This window comes from Pan troglodytes, chromosome 16 (assembly GCF_028858775.2).
Source record: "Pan troglodytes isolate AG18354 chromosome 16, NHGRI_mPanTro3-v2.0_pri, whole genome shotgun sequence".
In the NCBI taxonomy this organism is placed as follows: Eukaryota; Metazoa; Chordata; class Mammalia; order Primates; family Hominidae; genus Pan; species Pan troglodytes.
The window spans coordinates 3,402,271-3,422,547 of record NC_072414.2 but is presented as its reverse complement, the minus strand read 5'-3'; positions in this window follow the sequence as shown (position 1 = coordinate 3,422,547).

Here is a 20,277-nt window from a genome sequence, read left to right as displayed (position 1 = left end):
ACAGATTGCTGTGTGGCTATTTTCATGTTTATAGAAATAGCGATGTAGGTATTTCCATGTTTATAGAGATGGCTGTGTAGATATTTCCATGTTTACACAGATGACTGTGTAGGTATTTCCATGTATATCCAGAAGGCAGTGTTGATATTTCAATGTTTATAGAGATAGCAGTTTAGTTATTTCCATGTTTATACAGATGGCAGTGAAGATATTTCCATGTTTATACAGAAGGCGGTGAAGATATTTCCATGTTTTTAGGGATAGCCATGTAGATATTTCCATGTTTATACAGATAGCGGTGTTGACATTTCCATGTTTATAGAGATAGCGGTGTAGATATTTCCATATTTATGCAGATAGCGGAGTAGATATTTCCATGTTTATACAGATAGCAGTGTAGATATTAACATGTTCATACAGATAGCGGTGTAGATATATCCATGTTTATACAGATTGTGGTGTAGATATTTCCATGTTTATACAGATAGCGGTGTAGATATTTCCAGGTTTATACAGATAGTGGTGTAGATATTTCCATGTTTACAGAGACAGAGGTGTAGATATTTCCATATTCACACAGATTGCTGTGTACATATTTCCATATTTAAACCGACAGCTCTGAAGATATTCCCATGTTTACACAGATACTGTTGTAGATGTTTCCATGTTTATAGAGATTGCAGTGTAGATATTTCCATGTTTATAAAGATAGCGGTGTAGATATTTCCATGTTTATGCAGATAGCGGTGGAGATATTTCCATGTTTATATAGATAGCGCTGTAGATATTTGCTTGTTTATACAGATAGCGATGTAGATATTTCCATGTTTATACAGATAGCGGTGTAGATATTTCCATGTTTGTAGAGATAGCGGAGGAGATATTTCCATGTTTTTACAGATAGCAATGTAAATATTTGAATGTTTATACAGATAGCGGTCTAGATATTTCCATGTTTATATAGATAACGGTGTAGATATTTCCATTTTTATACACATAGCGGTGTAGTTATTTCCATGTTTATACAGATGACTGTGTACATATTTCCATGTTTATACAGATGGCGGTGTAGATATTTCCATGTTTATACAGATAGCGGTCTAGATATTTCCATGTTTATACAGATAGCGGTGTAGATATTTCCATGTTTCTACAGATAGCGGTGTAGATATTTCCATGTTTATACAGATAGCGGTGGACATATTTTCAAGTTTATACAGATAGCGGTGGACATATTTTCATGTTTATAGAGATGGCAGTGTAGATATTTCCAAGTTTATAAAGATAGCGGTGTCGATATTTCCGTGTTTATACAGATAGCGGTGCAGGTATTTCCATGTTTGTAGAGACAGCGGTGTAGATATTTCCATGTTTTTACAGATGGGGGTGTAGATATTTCCATGTTTATACAGATGACTGTGTAGATATATAGATGTTTTTTACAGATGGCGGTGTAAATATTTCCATGTTACGCAGATAGCGGTGTGGATATTTCCATGTTTATACAGACAGCGATGTAGATATTTCCATGTTTATAGAGATGGCTGTGTAGTTATTTCCATGTTTATCCAGATTGCAGTGTAGATATTTCCATGTTTATACAGATAGTGGGGTAGATATTTCCATGTTTATACAGATGACTGTGTAGGTATTTCCATGTTTATACATATGGCGGTGTAGATATTTCCATGTTTAGAGAGATAGCCATGAAGATATTTCCATGTTTATACAGACAGAGGTGTAGACATTTCCATGTTTATAGAGATAGCGGTGTAGATATTTCCATAGTTATACAGATAGCGGTGTAGATATTTCCATGTTTATACAGATAGCGGTGTAGATATATCCATGTTTATACAGATCGTGGTGTATATATTTCCATGTTTATACAGATAGCGGTGTAGATATTTCCATGTTTATACAGATAGCGGTGTAGATGTTTCCATGTTTATACAGATAGCGGTGTAGATATATCCATGTTTATACAGATCGTGGTGTATATATTTCCATGTTTATACAGATAGCGGTGTAGATATTTCCATGTTTATACAGATAGCGGTGTAGATATTTCCATGTTTATACAGATAGCGGTGTAGATATATCCATGTATATACAGATTGCGGTGTAGATATTTCCATGTTTACACAGATTGCGGTGTAGATATTTCCATGTTTATAAAGATAGCGGTGTAGATATTAATATGTTTACACAGATAGCGGTGGAAATATTTCCATGTTTATACAGATAACGCTGTAAATATTTCCATGTTTATACAGATAGCGGATAAGATATATCCATGTTTATACAGATAGCAGTGTAGACATTTCCATGTTTATACAGATAGCGGTGTAGATATTTCCATGTTTATACAGATAGCGGTGGAGATATTTCCATGATTAGACAGATAGCGGTGGAGATATTTCAATGTTTATACAGATGACTGTGTAGATATTTCCATTTGTATACAGATGGCAGTGTAGATATATCCATGTTTATACAGATGGCAGTGTAGATATTTCCATGTTTATACAGATTGCTGTGTGGCTATTTTCATGTTTATAGAAATAGCGATGTAGGTATTTCCATGTTTATAGAGATGGCTGTGTAGATATTTCCATGTTTACACTGATGACTGTGTAGGTATTTCCATGTATATCCAGAAGGCAGTGTTGATATTTCAATGTTTATAGAGATAGCAGTTTAGTTATTTCTATGTTTATACAGATGGCAGTGTAGATATTTCCATGTTTATACAGAAGGCGGTGAAGATATTTCCATGTTTTTAGGGATAGCCATGTAGATATTTCCATGTTTATACAGATAGCGGTGTTGACATTTCCATGTTTGTAGAGATAGCGGTGTAGATATATCCATATTTATGCAGATGGCGGAGTAGATATTTCCATGTTTATACAGATAGCAGTGTAGATATTAACATGTTCATACAGATAGCGGTGTAGATATATCCATGTTTATACAGATTGTGGTGTAGATATTTCCATGTTTATACAGATAGCGGTGTAGATATTTCCAGGTTTATACAGATAGTGGTGTAGATATTTCCATGTTTACAGAGACAGAGGTGTAGATATTTCCATATTCACACAGATTGCTGTGTACATATTTCCATATTTAAACCGACAGCTCTGAAGATATTCCCATGTTTACACAGATACTGTTGTAGATGTTTCCATGCTTATGGAGATTGCAGTGTAGATATTTCCATGTTTATAAAGATAGCGGTGTAGATATTTCCATGTTTATGCAGATAGCGGTGGAGATATTTCCATGTTTATATAGATAGCGCTGTAGATATTTGCTTGTTTATACAGATAGCGGTGTAGATATTTCCATGTTTATACAGATAGCGGTGTAGATATTTCCATGTTTGTAGAGATAGCGGAGGAGATATTTCCATTTGTTTACAGATAGCAATGTAAATATTTGAATGTTTATACAGATAGCGGTCTAGATATTTCCATGTTTATATAGATAACGGTGTAGATATTTCCATTTTTATACACATTGCGGTGTAGTTATTTCCATGTTTATACAGATGACTGTTTACATATTTCCATGTTTATACAGATGGCGGTGTAGATATTTCCATGTTTATACAGATAGCGGTCTAGATATTTCCATGTTTATACAGATAGCGGTGTAGATATTTCCATGTTTCTACAGATAGCGGTGTAGATATTTCCATGTTTATACAGATAGCGGTGGACATATTTTCAAGTTTATACAGATAGCGGTGGACATATTTTCATGTTTATAGAGATGGCAGTGTAGATATTTCCAAGTTTATAAAGATAGCGGTGTCGATATTTCCGTGTTTATACAGATAGCGGTGCAGGTATTTCCATGTTTGTAGAGACAGCGGTGTAGATATTTCCATGTTTTTACAGATGGGGGTGTAGATATTTCCATGTTTATACAGATGACTGTGTAGATATTTCCATGTTTTTTACAGATGGCGGTGTAAATATTTCCATGTTACGCAGATAGCTGTGTGGATATTTCCATGTTTATACAGACAGCGATGTAGATATTTCCATGTTTATAGAGATGGCTGTGAAGGTATTTCCATGTTTATACAGATTGCAGTGTAGATATTTCCATGTTTATACATATGGCGGTGTAGATATTTCCATGTTTAGAGAGATAGCCATGAAGATATTTCCATGTTTATACAGACAGTGGTGTAGACATTTCCATGTTTATAGAGATGGAGGTGTAGATATTTCCATAGTTTTACAGATTGCGGTGACTGTGTAATTATTTCCATGTATATCCAGAAGGCAGTGTTGATATTTCAATGTTTATAGAGATAGCAGTTTAGTTATTTCCATGTTTATACAGATGGCAGTGTAGATATTTCCATGTTTATACAGAAGGCGGTGAACATATTTACATGTTTTTAGGGATAGCCATGTAGATATTTCCATGTTTATACAGATAGCGGTGTTGACATTTCCATGTTTATACAGATTGCGGTGTAGATATTTCCATGTTTATACAGATAGCGGTGTAGATATATCCATGTTCATACAGATCGTGGTTTATATATTTCCATGTTTATACAGATAGCGGTGTAGATATTTCCATGTTTATACAGATAGCGGTGTAGATATTTCCATGTTTATACAGATAGTGGTGTAGATATATCCATGTTTACACAGATTGCGGTGTAGATATTTCCATGTTTATAAAGATAGCGGTGTAGATATTTCTATGGTTACACAGATTGCGGTGGAAATATTTCCATGTTTATACAGATAGCGGTGTAGATATTTCCATGTTTATACAGATAGTGGTGTAGATATATCCATGTTTACACAGATTGCGGTGTAGATATTTCCATGTTTATAGAGATAGCGGTGTTGATATTTCCATGTTTATACAGATAGCGGTGTAGATATATCCATGTTTATACAGATCGTGGTGTATATATTTCCATGTTTATACAGATAGCGGTGTAGATATTTCCATGTTTATACAGATAGCGGTGTAGATATTTCCATATTTACAGAGATAGAAGTGTAGATATTTCCATATTTGCACAGATTGCGTTGTACATGTTTCCATGTTTATACACATAGTGGTGTAGATATTTCCATATTTGCACAGATTGCGGTGTACATATTTCCACGTTTATACAGATAGCGGTGTAGATATTTCCATGTTTATACAGATAGCGGTGTAGATATTTCCATGTTTATACAGATAGCGGTGTAGGTATTTCCATGTTTATAGAGATACCGGTGTAGATATATCCATGTTTACACAGATTGCGGTGTAGATATTTCCATGTTTCTGTCGATAGCGGTGTAGATATTTCTATGTTTACACAGATTGCGGTGGAAATATTTCCATGTTTATACAGATAGCAATGTAAATATTTCCATGTTTACGCAGATAGCGGTCTAGATTTTTCTATGTTTAAACAGATAGCAGTGTAGATATTTCCATGTTTATACAGATTGCGGTGTAGATATTTCCATGTTTCTACATATGACTGTGTAGGTATTTCCATGTTTATACAGATGGCTTTGTAGATATTTCCATGTTTATAGAAATAGCGGTGCAGATATTTCCATGTTTATACAGATAGCGGTGTAAATATTTCCATGTTTATACAGATCGTGGTGTAGATATTTCCATGTTTATACAGATACCGGTGAAGATATTTACATGTTTATACAGACCGCATTGTAGGTATTTCCATGTTTATAGAGATAGCGGTGTAGATATTTCCATGTTTGTACAGATGGCGGTGTTGTTGTTTCCATCTATAAACAGATTGCCATGTAGGTATTTCCATGTGTATACAGATGGCATTGTAGATATTTCCATGTTTATACAGATGGTGGTGTAGGTATTTCCATGTTTATACAGATGACTGTATAGGTATTTCCATGTTTTACAGATGGCATTGTAGATATTTCCATGTTTATACAGATGGCGGTGTAGATATTTCCATGTTTATAGAGATAGTGGTGTAGATATTTCCATATTTACACAGATAAATGTGTAGGCATTTCCATGTTTATACAGATAGCGCTGCAGATATTTCCATGTTTATACAGACCGCGGTGTAGATATTTCCATGTTTACACAGATAGCGGTGCAGATATTTCCATGTTTGTACAGATGGCGGTGTTGATATTTCCATCTATACACAGATGACCCTGTAGATATTTCCATGTTTATACAGATGGCGGCACAGATATTTCTATGGTTATGTAGATGGCGGTGTAGATATTTCCATGTTTATACAGATAGCGGTGTAGTTATTTCCATGTTTATATAGATAGCGGTGTAGATATTTCCATGTATATACACATGGCTGTGTACATATTTCCATGTTTATACAGATGGCAGTGTAGATATTTCCATGTTTATACAGATAACTTTGTAAGTATTTCCATGTTTGTACAGATGGCGGTGTAGATATTTCGATGTTTATAGAGATAGCAGTGGAGATATTTCCATGTTTATACAGATAGCGGTGTAGATATTTCCATGTTTATACTGATCGCGGTGTAGATATTTCCATGTTTACACAGATGGCGGTGTAGATATTTCCATATTTATACAGATGTCTGTGTAGATATTTCCATGTGTATAGAGATGGTATTGTAGGTATTTCCATGTTTATACAGATGGTGGTGTAGATATTTCCATGTTTATTCGGATGACTGTGTAGATATTTCCATGTTTTTACAGATGGCAGTGTAGATATTTCAATGTTTATAGAGATGGCGCTGTAGATGTTTCCATGTTTATACAGATAAAGGTGGAGATATTTCCATGTTTATACAGACAGCAGTGGAGATATTACCATGTTTACACACAAAGCAGTGTACATATTTCCATGTTTATAGAGTCAGCAGTGTAGGTATTTCCATGTTTATACAGATAGCGGTGAGGATATTTCCATGTTTATACAGATGCCTATGCAGATATTTCCAAATTTATTCAGAGGGCTGTGTACATATTTCCATGTTTATACAGATGGTAGTGTAGATATTTCCATGTTCCTACACATGACTGTGTAGATATTTCCATGTTTATACAGATGGCTTTGCAGCTATTTCCTTGTTTATAGAGATAGCGGTGTAGATATTTCCATGTTTATGCAGATAGCGTTGTAAATATTTCCATGTTTTATACAGATCTTGGTGTAGATATTTCCATGTTTATACAGATACCGGTGTAGATATTTCCATGTTTATACAGACCGCAGTGAAGGTATTTCCATGTTTATACAGATTGCGGTGTAGATATTTCCATGTCTGTACAGATGGCGGTGTTGATGTTTCCATCTATACACAAATTGCCGTGTAAGTATTTCCATGTTTATACAGATGGCATTGTAGATATTTCCATGTTTATACAGATGGTGGTGTAGATATTTCCATGTTTCTACACATGGCATTGTAGTTATTTCCATGTTTATACAGATAACGGTGTAGATATTTCCATGTTTATACAGATAGCGGTGTAAATATTTCCATGTTTATGCAGATCACGGTGTAGATATTGCCATGTTTATAGAGATAGCGGTGTAGATATTTCCATGTTTATGCAGATAGCAATTTAGATATTTCCATGTTTATACAGACCGCGGTGTAGATATTTCCATGTTTATACAGATTGTGGTGCAGATATTTCCATGTTTGTACAGATGGCGGTGTTGATATTTCCATCTATACACAGATGACCGTGTAGATATTTCCATGATTATACAGATGGCGGCGCAGATATTTCCATGGATATGTAGATGGCGGGGTAGATATTTCCATGTTTATACAGATAGCGGTGTAGTTATTTCCATGTTTATATAGATAACGGTGTAGATATTTCCATGTATATACACATGTCTGTGTAGATATTTCCATGTTTATACAAATGGCGGTGTAGATATTTCCATGTTTGTACAGATAACTTTGTAAGTATTTCCATGTTTATACAGATGGCGGTGTAGATGTTTCGATGTTTATAGAGATAGCAGTGGAGATATTTCCATGTTTATACAGATAGCGGTGTACATATTTCCATGTTTATACTGATCGTGGTGTAGATATTTTCATGTTTATAGAGATGGCGGTGTAGATATTGCCTTATTTATAGAGATAGCGGTGTAGATATTTTCATGTTTCTACAGATGGCAGTGTAGATATTTCCATGTTTATACAGATGGCCGTGTAGATATTTCCATATTTATACAGATGTCTGTATAGATAGTTCCATGTGTATACAGATGGTATTGTAGCTATTTCCATGTTTATACAGATGGTGGTGTAGATATTTCCATGTTTATTCAGATGACTGTGTAGATATTTCCATGTTTTTTCCGATGGCAGTGTAGATACTTCAATGTTTATAGAGATGGCGCTGTAGACATTTCCATGTTTATACAGATAACGGTGGAGATATTTCCATGTTTACACAGAGAGCAGTGGAGATATTACCATGTTTATACACATAGCGGTGTACATATTTCCATGTTTATAGAGACAGCGGTGTAGGTATTTCCAGGTTTATACAGATAGCGGTGCAGATATTTCCATGTTTACACAGATGCCTATGCAGATATTTCCATATTTATACAGAGGGCTTTGTAGATATTTCTATGTCTATACAGATGGCAGTGTAGATTTTTAAATGTTCCTACACATGACTGTGTAGGTATTTCCATGTTTATTACAGATGTCTTTGTAGATATTTCCATGTTTATAGAGATAGCGTTGCAGATATTTCCATGTTTATACAGATAGCGGTGTATATATTTCCATGTTTATACAGATGATGGTGTAGATATTTCCATGTTTATACAGATACCGGTGTAGATATATCCATGTTTATACAAACCGCAGTGTAGATATTTCCATGTTTATAGCGATAGCAGTGTAGATATTTCCATGTTTGTACAGATGGCGGTGTTGATGTTTCAATCTATACACAGATTGCCGTGTAGGTATTTCCATCTGTATACAGATGGCATTGTAGATATTTCCATCTTTATAGAGATGCTGGTGTAGATATTTCCATGTTTACACAGATGACTGTATAGGTTTTTCCATGTTTATACAGATGGCGGTGTAGATATTTCCATATTTATACACATAACGGTGTAGAAATTTCCATGTTTATACAGATAGCGGTGTAAATATTTCCATGTTTATACAGATCACGGTGTAGATATTTCCATGTTTATAGAGATTGTGGTGTAGATATTTCCATGTTTATGCAGATAGCGATGTAGATATTTCCATGTTTACAGACCACGGTGTAGATATTTCCATGTTTATACAGATAGTGATGCAGATATTTCCATTTTTGTACAGATGGCGGTGTTGATATTTCCGTATATACACAGATGACCGTGTAGATATTTCCATGTTTATACAGATGGCGGCGCAGATATTTCCATGGATATGTAGATGGCGGTGTAGATATTTCCATGTTTATACAGATAGCGGTGTTGTTATTTCCATGTTTATATAGATAGCGGTGTAGAGATTTCCATGTACGTACACATGGCTGTGTAGATATTTCCATGTTTATACAGATGGCGCTGTAGATATTTCCATGTTTATACAGATAACTTTGTAAGTATTTCCATCTTTATACAGATGGCGGAGTAGATATTTCGATGTTTATAGAGATAGCACTGGAGATATTTCCATGTTTATACAGATAGCGGTGTAGATATTTCCATGTTTATACTGATCGTGGTGTAGACATTTCCATGTTTATAGAGATGGCGTTGTAGATATTTCCATTTTCATAGAGATAGCGGTGTTGATTTTTCCATGTTTATAGAGATAGCGGTGTGGATATTTCCATGTTTATACAGATAGGGATGTAGATATTTCCCTATTTATAGAGATGGTGGTGTAGATATTTCCATGTTTATACAGATCACGGTGTAGATATTTCCTTGTTTATACAAATAGCGGTGTAGTTATTTCCATGTTTATACAGATAGTGGTGTAGATATTTCCATGTATATACAGATGGCTGTGTAGATATTTCCATGTTTATACAGATGGCTGTGTAGATATTTCCATGTTTATACAGATGACTTTGTAGGTATTTCCATGTTTATACAGATGGCGGTGTAGATATTTCCATGTTTATGGAGATAACTGTGTAGATATTTCCATGTTTATACAGATAGCGGTGTAGATATTTCCATGTTTGTAGAGATAGCGGAGGAGATATTTCCATTTGTTTACAGATAGCAATGTAAATATTTGAATGTTTATACAGATAGCGGTCTAGATATTTCCATGTTTATATAGATAACGGTGTAGATATTTCCATTTTTATACACATTGCGGTGTAGTTATTTCCATGTTTATACAGATGACTGTTTACATATTTCCATGTTTATACAGATGGCGGTGTAGATATTTCCATGTTTATACAGATAGCGGTCTAGATATTTCCATGTTTATACAGATAGCGGTGTAGATATTTCCATGTTTCTACAGATAGCGGTGTAGATATTTCCATGTTTATACAGATAGCGGTGGACATATTTTCAAGTTTATACAGATAGCGGTGGACATATTTTCATGTTTATAGAGATGGCAGTGTAGATATTTCCAAGTTTATAAAGATAGCGGTGTCGATATTTCCGTGTTTATACAGATAGCGGTGCAGGTATTTCCATGTTTGTAGAGACAGCGGTGTAGATATTTCCATGTTTTTACAGATGGGGGTGTAGATATTTCCATGTTTATACAGATGACTGTGTAGATATTTCCATGTTTTTTACAGATGGCGGTGTAAATATTTCCATGTTACGCAGATAGCTGTGTGGATATTTCCATGTTTATACAGACAGCGATGTAGATATTTCCATGTTTATAGAGATGGCTGTGAAGGTATTTCCATGTTTATACAGATTGCAGTGTAGATATTTCCATGTTTATACATATGGCGGTGTAGATATTTCCATGTTTAGAGAGATAGCCATGAAGATATTTCCATGTTTATACAGACAGTGGTGTAGACATTTCCATGTTTATAGAGATGGAGGTGTAGATATTTCCATAGTTTTACAGATTGCGGTGACTGTGTAATTATTTCCATGTATATCCAGAAGGCAGTGTTGATATTTCAATGTTTATAGAGATAGCAGTTTAGTTATTTCCATGTTTATACAGATGGCAGTGTAGATATTTCCATGTTTATACAGAAGGCGGTGAACATATTTACATGTTTTTAGGGATAGCCATGTAGATATTTCCATGTTTATACAGATAGCGGTGTTGACATTTCCATGTTTATACAGATTGCGGTGTAGATATTTCCATGTTTATACAGATAGCGGTGTAGATATATCCATGTTCATACAGATCGTGGTTTATATATTTCCATGTTTATACAGATAGCGGTGTAGATATTTCCATGTTTATACAGATAGCGGTGTAGATATTTCCATGTTTATACAGATAGTGGTGTAGATATATCCATGTTTACACAGATTGCGGTGTAGATATTTCCATGTTTATAAAGATAGCGGTGTAGATATTTCTATGGTTACACAGATTGCGGTGGAAATATTTCCATGTTTATACAGATAGCGGTGTAGATATTTCCATGTTTATACAGATAGTGGTGTAGATATATCCATGTTTACACAGATTGCGGTGTAGATATTTCCATGTTTATAGAGATAGCGGTGTTGATATTTCCATGTTTATACAGATAGCGGTGTAGATATATCCATGTTTATACAGATCGTGGTGTATATATTTCCATGTTTATACAGATAGCGGTGTAGATATTTCCATGTTTATACAGATAGCGGTGTAGATATTTCCATATTTACAGAGATAGAAGTGTAGATATTTCCATATTTGCACAGATTGCGTTGTACATGTTTCCATGTTTATACACATAGTGGTGTAGATATTTCCATATTTGCACAGATTGCGGTGTACATATTTCCACGTTTATACAGATAGCGGTGTAGATATTTCCATGTTTATACAGATAGCGGTGTAGATATTTCCATGTTTATACAGATAGCGGTGTAGGTATTTCCATGTTTATAGAGATACCGGTGTAGATATATCCATGTTTACACAGATTGCGGTGTAGATATTTCCATGTTTCTATCGATAGCGGTGTAGATATTTCTATGTTTACACAGATTGCGGTGGAAATATTTCCATGTTTATACAGATAGCAATGTAAATATTTCCATGTTTACGCAGATAGCGGTCTAGATTTTTCTATGTTTAAACAGATAGCAGTGTAGATATTTCCATGTTTATACAGATTGCGGTGTAGATATTTCCATGTTTCTACATATGACTGTGTAGGTATTTCCATGTTTATACAGATGGCTTTGTAGATATTTCCATGTTTATAGAAATAGCGGTGCAGATATTTCCATGTTTATACAGATAGCGGTGTAAATATTTCCATGTTTATACAGATCGTGGTGTAGATATTTCCATGTTTATACAGATACCGGTGAAGATATTTACATGTTTATACAGACCGCATTGTAGGTATTTCCATGTTTATAGAGATAGCGGTGTAGATATTTCCATGTTTGTACAGATGGCGGTGTTGTTGTTTCCATCTATAAACAGATTGCCATGTAGGTATTTCCATGTGTATACAGATGGCATTGTAGATATTTCCATGTTTATACAGATGGTGGTGTAGGTATTTCCATGTTTATACAGATGACTGTATAGGTATTTCCATGTTTTACAGATGGCATTGTAGATATTTCCATGTTTATACAGATGGCGGTGTAGATATTTCCATGTTTATAGAGATAGTGGTGTAGATATTTCCATATTTACACAGATAAATGTGTAGGCATTTCCATGTTTATACAGATAGCGCTGCAGATATTTCCATGTTTATACAGACCGCGGTGTAGATATTTCCATGTTTACACAGATAGCGGTGCAGATATTTCCATGTTTGTACAGATGGCGGTGTTGATATTTCCATCTATACACAGATGACCCTGTAGATATTTCCATGTTTATACAGATGGCGGCACAGATATTTCTATGGTTATGTAGATGGCGGTGTAGATATTTCCATGTTTATACAGATAGCGGTGTAGTTATTTCCATGTTTATATAGATAGCGGTGTAGATATTTCCATGTATATACACATGGCTGTGTACATATTTCCATGTTTATACAGATGGCAGTGTAGATATTTCCATGTTTATACAGATAACTTTGTAAGTATTTCCATGTTTGTACAGATGGCGGTGTAGATATTTCGATGTTTATAGAGATAGCAGTGGAGATATTTCCATGTTTATACAGATAGCGGTGTAGATATTTCCATGTTTATACTGATCGCGGTGTAGATATTTCCATGTTTACACAGATGGCGGTGTAGATATTTCCATATTTATACAGATGTCTGTGTAGATATTTCCATGTGTATAGAGATGGTATTGTAGGTATTTCCATGTTTATACAGATGGTGGTGTAGATATTTCCATGTTTATTCGGATGACTGTGTAGATATTTCCATGTTTTTACAGATGGCAGTGTAGATATTTCAATGTTTATAGAGATGGCGCTGTAGATGTTTCCATGTTTATACAGATAAAGGTGGAGATATTTCCATGTTTATACAGACAGCAGTGGAGATATTACCATGTTTACACACAAAGCAGTGTACATATTTCCATGTTTATAGAGTCAGCAGTGTAGGTATTTCCATGTTTATACAGATAGCGGTGAGGATATTTCCATGTTTATACAGATGCCTATGCAGATATTTCCAAATTTATTCAGAGGGCTGTGTACATATTTCCATGTTTATACAGATGGTAGTGTAGATATTTCCATGTTCCTACACATGACTGTGTAGATATTTCCATGTTTATACAGATGGCTTTGCAGCTATTTCCTTGTTTATAGAGATAGCGGTGTAGATATTTCCATGTTTATGCAGATAGCGTTGTAAATATTTCCATGTTTTATACAGATCTTGGTGTAGATATTTCCATGTTTATACAGATACCGGTGTAGATATTTCCATGTTTATACAGACCGCAGTGAAGGTATTTCCATGTTTATACAGATTGCGGTGTAGATATTTCCATGTCTGTACAGATGGCGGTGTTGATGTTTCCATCTATACACAAATTGCCGTGTAAGTATTTCCATGTTTATACAGATGGCATTGTAGATATTTCCATGTTTATACAGATGGTGGTGTAGATATTTCCATGTTTCTACACATGGCATTGTAGTTATTTCCATGTTTATACAGATAACGGTGTAGATATTTCCATGTTTATACAGATAGCGGTGTAAATATTTCCATGTTTATACAGATCACGGTGTAGATATTGCCATGTTTATAGAGATAGCGGTGTAGATATTTCCATGTTTATGCAGATAGCAATTTAGATATTTCCATGTTTATACAGACCGCGGTGTAGATATTTCCATGTTTATACAGATTGTGGTGCAGATATTTCCATGTTTGTACAGATGGCGGTGTTGATATTTCCATCTATACACAGATGACCGTGTAGATATTTCCATGATTATACAGATGGCGGCGCAGATATTTCCATGGATATGTAGATGGCGGGGTAGATATTTCCATGTTTATACAGATAGCGGTGTAGTTATTTCCATGTTTATATAGATAACGGTGTAGATATTTCCATGTATATACACATGTCTGTGTAGATATTTCCATGTTTATACAAATGGCGGTGTAGATATTTCCATGTTTATACAGATAACTTTGTAAGTATTTCCATGTTTATACAGATGGCGGTGTAGATGTTTCGATGTTTATAGAGATAGCAGTGGAGATATTTCCATGTTTATACAGATAGCGGTGTACATATTTCCATGTTTATACTGATCGTGGTGTAGATATTTTCATGTTTATAGAGATGGCGGTGTAGATATTGCCTTATTTATAGAGATAGCGGTGTAGATATTTTCATGTTTCTACAGATGGCAGTGTAGATATTTCCATGTTTATACAGATGGCCGTGTAGATATTTCCATATTTATACAGATGTCTGTATAGATAGTTCCATGTGTATACAGATGGTATTGTAGCTATTTCCATGTTTATACAGATGGTGGTGTAGATATTTCCATGTTTATTCAGATGACTGTGTAGATATTTCCATGTTTTTTCCGATGGCAGTGTAGATACTTCAATGTTTATAGAGATGGCGCTGTAGACATTTCCATGTTTATACAGATAACGGTGGAGATATTTCCATGTTTACACAGAGAGCAGTGGAGATATTACCATGTTTATACACATAGCGGTGTACATATTTCCATGTTTATAGAGACAGCGGTGTAGGTATTTCCAGGTTTATACAGATAGCGGTGCAGATATTTCCATGTTTACACAGATGCCTATGCAGATATTTCCATATTTATACAGAGGGCTTTGTAGATATTTCTATGTCTATACAGATGGCAGTGTAGATTTTTACATGTTCCTACACATGACTGTGTAGGTATTTCCATGTTTATTACAGATGTCTTTGTAGATATTTCCATGTTTATAGAGATAGCGGTGCAGATATTTCCATGTTTATACAGATAGCGGTGTATATATTTCCATGTTTATACAGATCATGGTGTAGATATTTCCATGTTTATACAGATACCGGTGTAGATATATCCATGTTTATACAAACCGCAGTGTAGATATTTCCATGTTTATAGCGATAGCAGTGTAGATATTTCCATGTTTGTACAGATGGCGGTGTTGATGTTTCAATCTATACACAGATTGCCGTGTAGGTATTTCCATCTGTATACAGATGGCATTGTAGATATTTCCATCTTTATAGAGATGCTGGTGTAGATATTTCCATGTTTACACAGATGACTGTATAGGTTTTTCCATGTTTATACAGATGGCGGTGTAGATATTTCCATATTTATACACATAACGGTGTAGAAATTTCCATGTTTATACAGATAGCGGTGTAAATATTTCCATGTTTATACAGATCACGGTGTAGATATTTCCATGTTTATAGAGATTGTGGTGTAGATATTTCCATGTTTATGCAGATAGCGATGTAGATATTTCCATGTTTACAGACCACGGTGTAGATATTTCCATGTTTATACAGATAGTGATGCAGATATTTCCATTTTTGTACAGATGGCGGTGTTGATATTTCCGTATATACACAGATGACCGTGTAGATATTTCCATGTTTATACAGATGGCGGCGCAGATATTTCCATGGATATGTAGATGGCGGTGTAGATATTTCCATGTTTATACAGATAGCGGTGTTGTTATTTCCATGTTTATATAGATAGCGGTGTAGAGATTTCCATGTACGTACACATGGCTGTGTAGATATTTCCATGTTTATACAGATGGCGGTGTAGATATTTCCATGTTTATACAGATAACTTTGTAAGTATTTCCATCTTTATACAGATGGCGGAGTAGATATTTCGATGTTTATAGAGATAGCAGTGGAGATATTTCCATGTTTATACAGATAGCGGTGTAGATATTTCCATGTTTATACTGATCGTGGTGTAGACATTTCCATGTTTATAGAGATGGCGTTGTAGATATTTCCATTTTCATAGAGATAGCGGTGTTGATTTTTCCATGTTTATAGAGATAGCGGTGTGGATATTTCCATGTTTATACAGATAGGGATGTAGATATTTCCCTATTTATAGAGATGGTGGTGTAGATATTTCCATGTTTATACAGATCACGGTGTAGATATTTCCTTGTTTATACAAATAGCGGTGTAGTTATTTCCATGTTTATACAGATAGTGGTGTAGATATTTCCATGTATATACAGATGGCTGTGTAGATATTTCCATGTTTATACAGATGGCTGTGTAGATATTTCCATGTTTATACAGATGACTTTGTAGGTATTTCCATGTTTATACAGATGGCGGTGTAGATATTTCCATGTTTATGGAGATAACTGTGTAGATATTTCCATGTTTATACAGATAGCGGTGTAGATATGTCCATGTTTATACAGATCGCGGTGTAGATATTTCCATGTTTATACAGATCGCGGTGTAGATATTTCCATGTTTATACAGATAGCGGTGTAGATATTTCCATGTTTTTACAGATATCGGTGTAGATATTTCCTTGTTTACACAGATTGCGGTGTAGATATTTCCATCTTTCTACAGATGGCATTGTAGATATTTCCATGTTTATACAGATGACTGTATAGGTATTTCCATGTTTTTACAGATGGCGGTGCAGATATTTCCATGTCTATAGAGATAGCGGTGTAGAGATTTCCATGTTTGTACAGATGGCGGTGTTGATATTTCCGTCTATACACAGATGGACGTGTAGATATTTCCATGTTTATTCAGATGGCGGCGTAGATATTTCCAAGGACATTCAGATGGCGGTGTAGTTATTTCCATGTTTATACAGATAGCGGTGTAGGTATTTCCATGTTTACACAGATGGTGGTGTAGATATTTCCGTGTTTATACACATGGCGGAGTAGCTCCTTCCATCTTTATGGAGATGGCAGTGTAGATATTTTCATGTTCATAGAGATGGCGGTGTAGATATTTCCATATTTATAGAGATAGCGGTGTAGATATTTCCATCTTTCTACAGATGGCAGTGTAGATATTTCCATGTTTATACAGATGGCCGTGTAGATATTTCCATATTTATACAGATGTCTGTGTAGATATTTCCATGTGTATACAGATGGTATTGTAGCTATTTCCATGTTTATACAGATGGTGGTGTAGATATTTCCATGTTTATTCAGATGACTGTGTAGATATTTCCATGTTTTTACAGATGGCAGTGTAGATATTTCAATGTTTATATAGATGTCGCTGTTGATATTTCCATGTTTATACAGATAACGGTGGAGATATTTCCATGTTTATACAGAGAGCAGTGGAGATATTTCCATGTTTATACACATAGTGGTGTACATATTTCCAAGTTTATAGAGACAGCGGTGTAGGTATATCCATGTTTATACAGATAGCGGTGCAGATATTTCCATGTTTACACAGATGACTATGCAGATATTTCCATATTTATACAGAGGGCTGGGTAGATATTTCTATATTTATACAGATGGCAGTGTACATATTTAAATGTTCCTACACATGACTGTGTAGGTATTTCCATGTTTATACAGATGTCTTTGTAGTTATTTCCATGTTTATAGAGCTAGCAGTGCAGATATTTCCATGTTTATACAGTTAGCGGTGTATATATTTCCATGTTTATACAGATCATGGTGTAGATATTTCCATGTTTATACAGATACCGGTGTAGATATTTCCATGTTTATACAGACCGCAGTGAAGATATTTCCATGTTTATAGAGATAGCAGTGTAGAAATTTCCATGTTTGTACAGATGGCGGTGTTGATGTTTCCATCTATACACTGATTGCCGTGTAGGTATTTCCATGTGTATACAGATGGCATTGTAGATATTTCCATGTTTATACAGATGGTGGTGTAGATATTTCCATGTTTACACAGATGACTGTATAGGTATTTCCATGTTTATACCGATGGCGGTGTAGATATTTCCAAGTTTATAGAGATAGCGGTGTAGATATTTCCATATTTATACAGATAACGGTGTAGAAGTTTCCATGTTTATACAGATAGCGGTGTAAATATTTCCATGTTTATACAGATCACGGTGTAGATATTTCCATGTTTATAGAGATAGCGGTGTAGATATTTCCATGTTTATACCGATAGCGGTGTTGATATTTCCATGTTTATAGAGACCGCGGTGTAGATATTTCCATGTTCATACAGATAGCGGTGCAGATATTTCCATGTTTGTACAGATGGCGGTGTTGATATTTCCATCTATACACAGATGAGCGTGTAGACATTTCCATGTTTATACAGATGGCGGCACAGATATTTCCATGGATATGTAGATGGGGGTGCAGATATTTCCATGTTTATACAGATAGCGGTGTAGTTATTTCCATGTTTATATAGATAGCGGTGTGGATATTTCCATGTATGTACACATGGCTGTGTAGATATTTCCATGTTTATACAGATGGCGGTGTAGATATTTCCATGTTTATACAGATAACTTTGTAAGTATTTCCATGTTTATACAGATGGCGGTGTAGATATTTCGATGTTTATAGAGATAGCAGTGGAGATATTTCCATGTTTATACAGATAGCGGTGTAGATATTTCCATGTTTATACTGATCGTGGTGTAGACATTTCCATGTTTATAGTGATGGCGGTGTTGATATTTCCATGTTCATAGAGATAGCGGTGTTGATTTTTCCATGTTTATAGAGATAGCGGTGTGGATATTTCCATGTTTATACAGATAGGTGTGTAGATATTTCCCTGTTTATAGAGATGGCGGTGTAGATATTTCCATGTTTATAAAGATCACGGTGTAGATATTTCCTTGTTTATACAAATAGCGGTGTAGTTATTTCCGTGTTTATACAGATAGTGGTGTAGATATTTCCATGTATATACAGATGGCTGTGTAGATATTTCCATGTTTATACAGATGGCTGTGTAGATATTTCCATGTTTATACAGATGACTTTGTAGGTATTTCCATGTTTATACAGATGGTGGTGTAGATATTTCCATGTTTATAGAGATAACTGTGTAGATATTTCCATGTTTATACAGATAGCGGTGTAGATATTTCCATGTTTATACAGATCGCGGGGTAGATATTTCCATGTTTATACAGATCGCGGTGTAGATATTTCCATGTTTATACAGATAGCGGTGTAGATATTTCCATGTTTTTCCAGATATCCGTGTAGATATTTCCATGTTTACACAGACTGCGGTGTAGATATTTCCATCTTTCTACAGATGGCATTGTAGATATTTCCATGTTTATACAGATGACAGTATAGGTATTTCCATGTTTTTACAGATGGCGGTGCAGATATTTCCATGTCTATAGAGATAGCGGTGTAGAGATTTCCATGTTTGTACAGATGGCGGTGTTGATATTTCCATCTATACACAGATGGCCGTGTAGATATTTCCATGTTTATTCAGATGGTGGCGTAGATATTTCCAAGGACATGCAGATGGCGGTGTAGTTATTTCCATGTTTATACAGATAGCGGTGTAGGTATTTCCATGTTTACACAGATGGTGGTGTAGATATTTCCGTGTTTATACACATGGCGGAGTAGATACTTCCATCTTTATGGAGATGGCAATGTAGATATTTTCATGTTCATAGAGATGGCGG